The sequence below is a fragment of the Capsicum annuum genome, chromosome 8 (genome assembly GCF_002878395.1).
Source record: "Capsicum annuum cultivar UCD-10X-F1 chromosome 8, UCD10Xv1.1, whole genome shotgun sequence".
NCBI classification, from domain to species: Eukaryota; Viridiplantae; Streptophyta; class Magnoliopsida; order Solanales; family Solanaceae; genus Capsicum; species Capsicum annuum.
The window spans coordinates 159,009,902-159,021,305 of record NC_061118.1 but is presented as its reverse complement, the minus strand read 5'-3'; the positions used below and the strand labels follow the sequence as shown (position 1 = coordinate 159,021,305).

The 11,404-nt window shown below is 34.0% G+C and overlaps 1 long non-coding RNA gene across 1 annotated transcript; it reads left to right on the top strand.

Annotated features, from left to right (window-relative positions):
* The first annotated feature begins 2,150 nt into the window (after positions 1 to 2,150).
* On the top strand, positions 2,151 to 4,840 carry LOC107839816. The gene is made up of 2 exons (XR_001665135.2): positions 2,151 to 2,569; positions 2,970 to 4,840. It is a non-coding gene; the product is annotated as an uncharacterized LOC107839816 (long non-coding RNA).
* The last annotated feature ends 6,564 nt before the right edge of the window (positions 4,841 to 11,404 follow it).

The following is an 11,404-nucleotide window of genomic DNA, read 5'->3' as shown; positions in this document are numbered from 1 at the left end:
AGTTGAAGAAATAATTTTCGGAGTTTGTTAATTTTCTGTCGTGTATATCAATTTTCGACAAATCGAATAAGGAAATCAAATTTGATAGAGAAACAGGGGTTGTGCTTTATATTGAAATATATATCAGAAGAATTATATTATACATTAAAATAAGTATGAGGGCAACTTATACATTTAAAAAATAAACTGTAGTAATGTATAATGTCATACTACACATCTACATTTTTCACCTTAAACATGTATGATTCATAAGCTTAACAGAAGGTATAATGAAAACTTATACAAAAATAAGACTTTCTAACTGTATAATACAACATAAAACATAAAAATACCTCTTATATGTAATAAGAACTTCTAATGTATGACATATTGAAAATATATATCATAACACCTATATTATACATTAGTCTTCCAAAATAACTAATGTATAATGCCTGATATATTATATCTTATACTTTCAAATAAAAACTTAAGAATGTATAATGTTACACCATACATATAAAATATTAACATTATACATTATTTATCTATAAACTTGTTAGAATATATAATGTAACCTTATACAAAATTTATAGATTCTAATTGTATAATTCGATTAAATACAAAAACAACAGTTGGGTGGTGGTTTGGTAGACTATATTCTGATCAATACAAAGTTGGGGAAAGTGACTGCTGACTTGTGAGAGATTTTTTGCTTTTGATCCTATTCCAGCATCCTGTGTTGTCCAAGTACAAGGATTATTATTGATTTAAGAATAGATTGTTGCCGTTTGAACTTTAAATTCTTCTGTGACGGTGTATTTCTTGAGTGGTTTATACTTGAGTTCTTCAAAATCAAATGTACCGGGAACAAAATCAATAACAAAAATATTTTGTTCTTGAGCATTTAACTGATTAAGTCCTAACTAAAACTAGAACGCGGATCCATTACCAAGTTTATACTATCTGGCTTAAGAACTAACAACTATAAAACAAAAAACACAAATATCTGACTTTTAATATATAAAAAACACGAAATAATATAACAATCAAACTAGAATGTAATTACAAAAGAAATTAATTTCATAAAAATAAACATGCAGCCAAAAAAGCACCAGAAAATTTTTTGATTTGGTAAAGTTAAAAAAAAAATAATTAATAAAATCAGTAAGTTCAATTAATGTTTGAAAATTTACAACTTGGTACATGATTGCTTGATTTTATGCATGAAAAAAAGGATTCAATAATGGAGGATAAACTGATTTATAATGGGAGAGAAAAAAAAGGGAGGAAAAGGAGTCATTTTTGGATGTATAGTATTAAGGAGAGAGAAAGTAAAAAATTAGGGAATTTTAGTAATTAATTTGGGATTTATGTAATTACTTTACCAATATGTGATTTATTGTAATAAGGTAAAGTTACCTTATGTATATATGTAAATGTTAGAAATAAAAAGTCGGTTAAAGACTGGCGTGTCAAAGGGCAACTAGCCCAATCAGAGTCACAAAATGCATATAACTGCAAATTGTTATCTGCTGAGAAGAAAAGTCCTTGGCTGGGAGTGTTGACACCTAATATTTGCCCTCCATAACTAAGTTTAATTTAGAGTTTTTTTGATTTTCAAATAAAATTACAACATTTATTTTATCTGAATAAAGGATTTTCAAAGTAGTTTATTTGGGTAAATTGGTCATTTTAAGTAGCGATTATATATTATCATGTTCAATTATATGAAATTTTATAATTTTATTACTTAAAAATTTATTTTATAAAATATTAAATTTTAGTCAAGGCTTATCTTGAAAATAAATTCAAATGATTAAAATCTTGATTTAAATATAATTTGCTCACAAAAATAATTTATTCGAATAAATGTTTGTTTAATTTTACCAAATCAAGAAACAAAAGATTAAACATTATATTAATTCGTATCGAATCTCAATTAAATTTAGTCAATTTATTAAATTTGACCATAATTGAAATTGAGTTGATCACAATTACAATGCAATTGATCAAATTGATATCCAATTTGGTTAACATGTAAGTAAACTTGGCTAAAAATTAATTTAATTGGCCATTTTTTTTAAATTATCAAATTTCCACCCCTATTTATTTTACATTGGGCCACATTAAACATCAGGAGCCCCCCTCCCTCCCCCCTCCCCCCCATTTTAATCAAAACCAGCCCAACTCCCTTACCCCTTCCCCTTACCTGATCCAACAAATAGCTGATCATATCAGCCCAACAATTCACACTGACTCGACCCACACCATCAATACACTCTCCTTCACTTAACAACCAAATAAAATAACAACAATACGCAATTTTCTACAGCTCCTAAATGGCGACAAAACCAACAGTGAAAATCCCCATCCAAATCAAAACCAGAACCCATCTCGACCATCCCCGAATCGAACCGTAACCTGCTCGTCCATGGTCTCAATCATGTTTTCCACACGAATTCATGTGAGAAGAACCTAGAAGCTTCTAGAAATGGTTGAGTTGGCTCACCCCAACATCTAAATTCTGTGAATTTCGGGATTATTGGTGCGATTTCGTATGTAGGTGGCTGGTTTTCATTGGTTTGAGGTAATATTCCATTTTTCCCATTTCTGATTGGTCTACCCATTCAGATTTATCCGAGAAAAGATCCAAAATTGGTACGAGTTGTTGGTGTAAAACATTATCTTGAGTTCAATTTTAAATTCTCTTTGGAAAATTCCCGAAGATTGCCCTTTATTTGTTTTTTCCCACAACGTTCAAGACTGATAAGAGGCCCCCCTTTCATCCCCTATATAAACAACCCACTGTTGAGCGAAAAAGTGGTTGGAAATTCTTGGTTAAGCGAAAAAGTGGTTGGAAATTCTTGGTTAGAAATTTGAGGGGAAAATTCTCTGAGAAAGCTAGGCGAGGAAAAGATAGGAGTGAGAAAATTCTAAGAGTAAGACAGCTTTTTTTAGTGAAATTTTTCTCTTTTGTTCTTCTCTAGGCCATTTGGTCGACTGATTGGAGGTTCTGAGTTGATAACGTTGGTTTTCGGTGGTGGCGCATCTCAACGTTAGCACGTTATCCCATTTTGCTGCCCCAAAAGAGGTAAATACATTCTCGTCCTTTTTAATTTCATCATTTTTCTGCTTCATCTCGAACTTCTGTAGTTGTGAATAAATTTTTAGTAACATTGTATGCTGGGATTGTTCGCTAATAGATGGCTTCGATAGTCATAGGTTTCATTCATGATAGTTATCGCTATGTTGGTATCTGAGTCAATGTACTTGATGTCGCTGCTTATTACTTTTAAGGATACGCCCTTCATTAAAGTTCCCTAAATCCACTATTTCTATCTATGAATGATTACTTCTTGTGATTTATAGCCTGTTGTGTGGTCGGAATGACGTTGTGGATTAAGTTTCGATTTAATACTCTCATTCTATATATTGGTTAAGACTCGAATAAGCTGGTTTTCACAATAATGTTCCTTGCCTTAAGTCTGTTGAATAGTTTCAGGCTAATGACTGGTCATTATAGCTATTTTCATAGTAAAGTTGCATGCTTTGATTTTGTCTAAGGCTATTGATATCTATACCTAATTTCATGGTTAAAGTTCTGCACTTTGAATTTTGTTTAACAATTGGTTTGAGGGTGTTTTGTTTGTTGTCATTACTTGACGTCGTCTTGTTCGTCATTATTAGTCTGATGCGGGGTTGAGTTTCGTTGCAAGATATTGTCCTTCGTATCACCGAAGCTGTTTTCTTTCTTTTGGGAGTAGAGCAAGATGTAGCTTAAGTTAAATCAACAAAATCTTTCTTTTACTGTTCATAAAGAAAGCATGTGATGCCTAAACTATGTGCTATTTATTATCCTATCAGTTTGGTACAATTAAACCCGGGATAGTTTAAATGAGTTTTCTGTTGAATGGAAATTGTACTATGTTGATATCGATTGAACTATTGGTTTTTATGATTTTGTAGGGCTCATGTATCGATTGAAACTCTCTGAATTAATGTCAAATTTCTAGATTATGTGTTGTTTTCTTGCTTTATTAACTTGGTGTAGTTAGACATATGGTAGGTTAATGAGATTTCTTCTGCCAAATGTAGTTCATTTTTTTTTCTAAATGTTTCCTTTCTTTTTAGTTTCATGACATTATTAGACTGATGAATGCCAAAATGCGTTTTAATGTTCTACCAAACATTACATCTAGATGGTTTCCTGCATGTTAAACGAAATTAATGTTATGTGATACGGATTGAGCTATTGGTTGCCTTGTTGTAGTGTTCATATATCGATTAAGATTATTTTCTAAACTATTTCTAGTTAAACTATTTCCTAATGCTTTTCTTCCTTCACCTTTTTCTTTGCATGAACCCACCTTTATTCCAAACGGACTCTATTCCCATTGTTGCATAATCAGTGTGGGCCATTGAGGCCCATCTCTCATGAGTCAATTTCAAAGGTCGTAAGGAGATAATCTCATAGTGCGTGGATAAGAGAGTCGGAAGAAGAAAAATGAATTAAAGTTCTATTGTTGGAGCAAGCGATGAGACTCAAGATTCTCGTTCTTTTATTTATCTATTTTTGTATTGTTTATTTATTTATTGTTTCTTTTAGTTATTTATTTCTTTGGTTATTCTGTTTTGGGTCTCGAAGTCAACGTTGTAAACTAATACAGGTGGAACAAAATTCGAGCCAAAGGTTCGAAAAAACTAGATTAGGATAGGTGAAACGGGTCAAAGGCCCATTTAGATTAGGACTGGTTTTGTTGGTTTGGGCCCAATGGCCTAAATCATTTACTTTCTCCTCCTTTTCCCCGTTTATGTGTTTACTTGCTTATTTCATTTGTGCAGACTTAGTTAAAATCCCTATTAAGTCGTCTAAAATTGTTTTACACAAATCCTTTCTAAAAACCAGTCATTTCTCAATAAATTAATCTTTTAGAAGTTAATCAAAGATGTTATCAAACAGTCCGGATAATCGCAAGTTAGTGGACGTTTTAGGTGCCTAACACCTTCTTAAAATTTAATAGGAACCACTTACTTAGAATCTCTTAACTTAAATGATTTTACTGTTTTGGATCGTTTGAAGTAACTCTCTAAAGGTTTTTAATTCCTTTTCAAAATTAAGTGTCGACTCTTCATAAGTCAAAATTTTCGTAAAGCAGAAATCACGACTGTTTAAATATTTCAAGACTCGTAAGACAGCATCATAGTGTTCAACTCTTGGAGCCTAAAGGAAATGAGATAAGATATGAATAGAATAACAAATTTTTGGTCTAATAATTGTGAGGTAAATAAGGCATCCCAATAGGCGACGATACTGCTGGAATCAATACATAACTCAATTATAGCAAGGCCAAGTCAATGGTTTTAAACCATCAAAGTGGAGACAGACTTAGCTCCCAAAAGTCCTGCTTCAGATAAAATATCTAGAGTTTATTTTTGTTGAAACAGAAAAAGGCCTTTCTTACTACGAGCAAACTCGTCTCCTAAAAAATATTTCAAGGGTTCGAGATCTTTAAGGCGAAAACAATCTGCCAAATACTTCTTGAATATAGAGCAAGCTTCAAAATTATTTCCAGCAACCAGCAAGTCATCAACATACACTAGAACTCCAAGAATTTTTTTTCCCTTTTTTAGGGTGAGCAAGGTGTGATCTGCATAGGACTGAACAAACCCGCACTTACGGAGAGCTGTTGTTAATTTAGCGAACCAGTTGCATGGAGATTGTCGCAGTCCATAAAGGGATTTGTGCAACTTGCAAACCATATTCAACTGAGATGAGACATAACCTGGAAGAAGTTTCATGTAGATGTCTTCATGTAAATTGCCATGTAAAAATGCATTATTGTTATCAATCTGGTGAATATCCTATATTTTAGAGACAACAATAGCGAGAAAAGTGCAAACAGAGAGATCATTTTATCTACTGGAGCAAAAGTCTCTGTGAAATCGATGCCCTGAATTACCAATCGAGCCTTGTATCGCTCTACTGTGCCTTCAGAATTATACTTAATTTTATAAACCCACTTACTTCTAATACCCTTTTTTCCATGGGTAAGAGGTACAAGAAATCATATTTTATTTTCCTCCACTGCATCAATCTCTTTTTGCATAGCATCCCGCCAACAAGGATCCTTCATTGCTTCCCGAAAAGAGTAAGGCTCATTCCCCGAAGTAATATAAGCAAGGAAATTCCTATGGGCATTAGAAAAATTATCACAAGTGACAATTTAGCAAGAGGATAAGGAGTACCTGAGGAGACCATTTGGCGAGATTGAGACGAGATAGGGTATGTTCTTCTATGTAATAACCCTTCAAATCATTTTCCATATTTATGATTATCTTCACCGTTTGAGATTCTCCATATCTTTCCCAAGTCATTTATGACTTGCTGGGACTGAGGGTTTGGTTACCGGGCAGTTTGTTTGATTTTTAGAGTCAATTCCTTGTTTAGAAGTCTTCGTTGGTTCAAAATAGCCACTGATCAAGAACTTCAGTGAAATGATCTCGAATGAAAATTTTGACTGCACCAGTATATCCAAAATATCAATTTTATTCTAGGCAGACCTTTGGTTCGGGTCCCAATGCACCCGAGCTCATTTCGACCTATTAGTCGGAAAGTCATAAAATCAAAACTATATATGTGGGACCCACTTTTTTCCTAAACGACCTTGTATGAAAGTTTTGATGATTCCAACATATTTGAATTATGGTTTACACTCAAATTTCACTATTGGATCATATATTTTGAGTTCCGAATGATTTCTGAGGGTCAAAAACAAGTTTTTGACTTCGGTATCATAGGGTACGGCGTCTCTTCACCGAGGGGGTCTATAAATAGACCCCAAGGTCGCAATTTTGGGGATTTTTATTTCACATTTGAGAATATAAAACCCTAAATGGGTAATGATAACTCAAAATTGAGTCTTGTGGGTGTCTAGGGAGCTTGGTAAACATCTTTTATCATGATTATCATCCGAATTAAGGTAAGATTTCATCACTTTATTAGTGAATTTCATTGTTCTTGACCCAAGACCCCAATTTAGCTTAGGTCTTGATTTATCCCCATATTTCATTTGTTTGCACCCATCAATTGAGGGTTATGCTTCCTTGGTGATAGATGAGCATTGGATTGACCTCGGAAACATGATTTCCTTATGTGGAACCCACTTGGAATTTTTGGTGTCATTTTTGGACCCGAAGCACAATAGTAAAATATGGGTATCGTTAGACTTGTATTGATGAGTAGATTATATTTTTGATAGTGTGATGGCATTTTGGGGATTGTGAAGTAAAGACAAGCATGTGATGCTTGAAGTGTGATTTTGTGGTTTAGCCTTGAGCTAGGCTTCTGTCTACTCTTCTTCATGAATGATGTATGATATATATTGCGTGTGTACATAAATGGTAAGATTGATATTGGATATAATGACTTAATATTAAATATACATATAAGTTTGGAGATTATATAGGGTTTTGGACCCATAGGTTGAATTACTTAATACCATTGTAGAATCCTATTGCCTTCTCCCTAGTTTGGGTAAATTTGTAGCATGGGTATGATATAATGCTATGCTTGGAATATGATTTTAGAATTTGAATCATGATTTTTATATTTAGCCTTATTGGGCTAGTGTGATGGTTTGGGAACTGTAATTTTGGTAGAGTTGACTTGAGTACCCTTGTTTCTAGTCGAAGTTACTATCTTAGGCGTTAATAGGACTTGCTTGACATCTAGAGGATGAAATATATACCTTATCCTAGTTTGGAGCATAGTATGCCTAATTATGGAAATTATGGATTAGAAGTGGGATCATCTGGCCCACTTAGGCCAAGATTTGTGTTAGCCCTTGTGGGCTTAGTTGAGGATAGTAAACCTAGTTGAGACTAATGAGCCTTGTTTATGAGAATTACTTGATGAATTGATTGTGATGATTTTCTTCGGATTATGATTAGTGGCCCATAGAGATGCATTTTCCACTTTATTATGATATTTGGCCCATAGAGATGCATTTTCCTCTTTATTATGATATTTTGCCCATAGAGATGCATTTTCCTCTTAATTATGATATTTTGCCCTTAGAGATGTATTTTCCTCTTTATTATGATATTTGGCTCATAGAGATGCATTTTCCTCTTAATTATGATATTTTGCCCATAGAGATGCATTTTTCACTTTATTATGATATTTTTCCCATAGAGATGCATTTTCCTCTTTGTAGACACGTAATTTTGACCCGTCAAAAAAATATTCCTTATTTCCGACATCACACAATTTAACCCCATTTTTATAATTTTCCCCAAGAAAATAAATAACCACCTCATCTTTTACTTATTTATGTATTTATTTTTGTTTTATTTTATACAAATAACAAGTCATAACAAACTTTGTCTCATTCTAATATTCCAACAACCCACCCAATCAAAAATAGACACCTAAGCTTTACCCTCCAATTAAAAAACAACACCTCAACCCTTACCTAACCACCTTCATCCCCCTATACCCCTAATCCACGTGACCCCCTCCTTTTCTTGTCCATAAAGGAAATACACTCAAGTAACTTCTAGGAGATTTCCCCTATAGGCACACTCCACTCACGTGAGGGACACCTCATAATACATTACCTAGGGACTTCACCATTTATAGATATAATTCACTGTAAAGGGTGGGGATTCTCCATTTTTTTTAGTTTACATAGAGAGAGAGATACGAAAGGGGGAGGAACCATTGATGAACTCTATTTTTCTTTTCCACATATAGATAACCACACGTACACCACCAAAATGACTCCACCATTCTCATCACACATCCGAACAACACATGACATCATACATAGACACCCCAAAAAGAAGTAGAACAGAGAGAGACAAGAGAGAAGAACCTGATCGAAGATTGCATTTTTCGGCAGTTCTTCACCGAAAATCACCTCACCTTCTCTGTTTTAACTCCAAAACCCACTGGAAGTTCAATTTAATCCATCGCCATTGCCGAGAGACTAGATTCAGATTAGTTTAGGTCAGATTTAGGATAGTTAGGGTTAGATTTCGGTTTACTCAGGTTAGTTTCAGTTTGTTTGGGTTCTTGTGGTTTCATTTTTTTGGGGTTTCGTATATTTTGCATTTCTGTTGTTGAAATCGGCTATGGTATTCATCAACTGTTGGTCGCGTTATGCCAGAATTTGGGTGCTTTGGGTGCCTTTAGTCTCAATCGGATCATTCGTGGTTAATTTCTGTGATTTTCGGTTTCTCTATACCGAGTTTGGATTTCATCACTGTTGAGGTCTCACTATTCGGGCTCTCAGATTTGGTTTTCTTAACTCATATTATCAATGAAATTCGATATTGAAAGGTCCATTTCTTAACTCGCTCTCTTTTATTTATCTTGGTGTGGTGAATTGATTGTGATTATGTGTGGTGTTATTATGTTTGTTGGTTTTTTTTGTTGATGTTGATCATGACGTTTGTTGATTTGGCCATGTTTGAGGGATGAGTTTGACCATATGTTAATTGTTGATTGATAAAAATAAAGTTCAGGGCGGGAATGGAGAAATCGGTAAAAGTTGAATGTAGGTTAATTTGGGTTGGTAGTCTTTTGTTTAATTCGAAATAAGCATGAATATGGATCGAAACATGATAGAATTATGACGTGTGGAAATGGATAGGCAAACATAGTTTGGGCTAAGAAAATTTAGGATTAAGTTTTCGTTGAATGTTTGAATATGGAATGTTGATTGAATATCTTCTGGTTTATCGTACTTGATTCAATTGTATCATTTGGTTGGAGAATGCCCCGAAGTACTTGTATTATTTTATTTGGGGAATGCTCCAAAGTATTTTGTACTCAGAGGACGTCCGTGATGAAGGCCTGAGGTATCGGGTAAAGCATAGGAGCATAGTTAGGATTAGTATAGGTTAGATAGCATTTATTTATGCATTTTTTTTGGACTGTATAACTGGACTGAACATTATATTTTTGGGGTTTGTTTTGGTTTGTGTTCGTTTGCTTGATTGTTGTGTGTTTATGTGGTTTATACATCTTTAGTTTCAAATTTAGCTGATATGCTCCACCAAGAGACCGTGGTCGAACCACGGGATCGAGGGCTGCCTAACACATTCCCCTCGATCAATAGAATTCCTTAGCTAGAATCTTTGTTCGCAAACCAGTTTTAAAAGAGTCAAAACAGTTTTGAAAAGGATTTTCCAAAGGTGACTTGGCACACCAGATTATGCCAAGTGGCAACTCTGAATAAAAAGTGTAAATAGTCCCTTTTCGAAACAAATTTTTAATCTTTTATCACTTTAATAATAAAAGCCCTTTCAAACTTAAAATCGAATCTTTTTGGAGTTCAAAAAAAGGTGTGACAGCTCGGTCGACTCGGCTAGAGATTTTTCAGAATTCGAGCTTATTTTTTTGGAGTGTTATTGGCTTAATTTGGCACTATAGGTGTATAAACATTTCTTTTGTATTGTTTTGTGGTATTGTTTTATCATTGTGGAGTGTCTACGTGCTCTTTGTTTACAGTATTTATTCTACGTGTTACCGCTTTTATATCTGGCATCATGCGCATAACCCAAGTCATTCTTTTTGCAACAACTCTTGGAGTACACTTCGTGCACACAAACTCTAGTTGAGTCGCCCTTATTTTAGGAGGGGGAGACGTCGTACGTATGGAGTGGGTGGAAAGCAAAGCAGCCACTATCGATCATATGCTCCCCTGAACAACCTTGTTAGTAAACCCCAGCGTAGGTCAGCCTTTAGGTCATGCTTATCTGCATCATATTGAGACCTAGTGGGACTCACTTGGTCCGTTGTAGGATACTCTGCTCAAAAGCATTCCTACATGCTAAATGTTGCGTCTCTGAGGGTAACGTGATCATTTGACGGACTGATTTGAGGGAAAACATATGTTAGAGGTAAAGTGAGTGGACAAGGAAAACTAAAGAAAAAAGAAGAGAAGAGAAGAGAAGAAAGAAAAAGAAAAATGGTGAATCAAAAGAAAAAAAGTTTCATAGTAACTTTTAGAGTTCTTTATGGCTTTTGTTTTTCACAATTTAAAAATTCAAAAAGATTTTGTTTACCTTTTCTACTTATTTGTCAAAAAAAAAAAAACATCAAAAAGATTTCCTTTGTTTCTTTTGCAAGCATTCATAATTCGAAAATTTCAAAAAAAAAAAAAAGGGGGAGATTTTTTTAGTAGTTTTTAAAATAAAAATGGCTGAAGTTTTGAACATTTAGTATAGCGAAAATACCAAAAAGATTTTTCCTTCATAGTTGTTTTTGTCAGTTTTATTTGAAGTGTCTAATTAAAAAACCCAAAAGGATTTTATTCGTTTGTATTTGGTTGTGTCTCTTAAGTTAGGGGCAGTCTGTCAGTTAATCATTAATTCTCCAATCTGGACGAACTACGCATACCTGATTCCTGTCCCT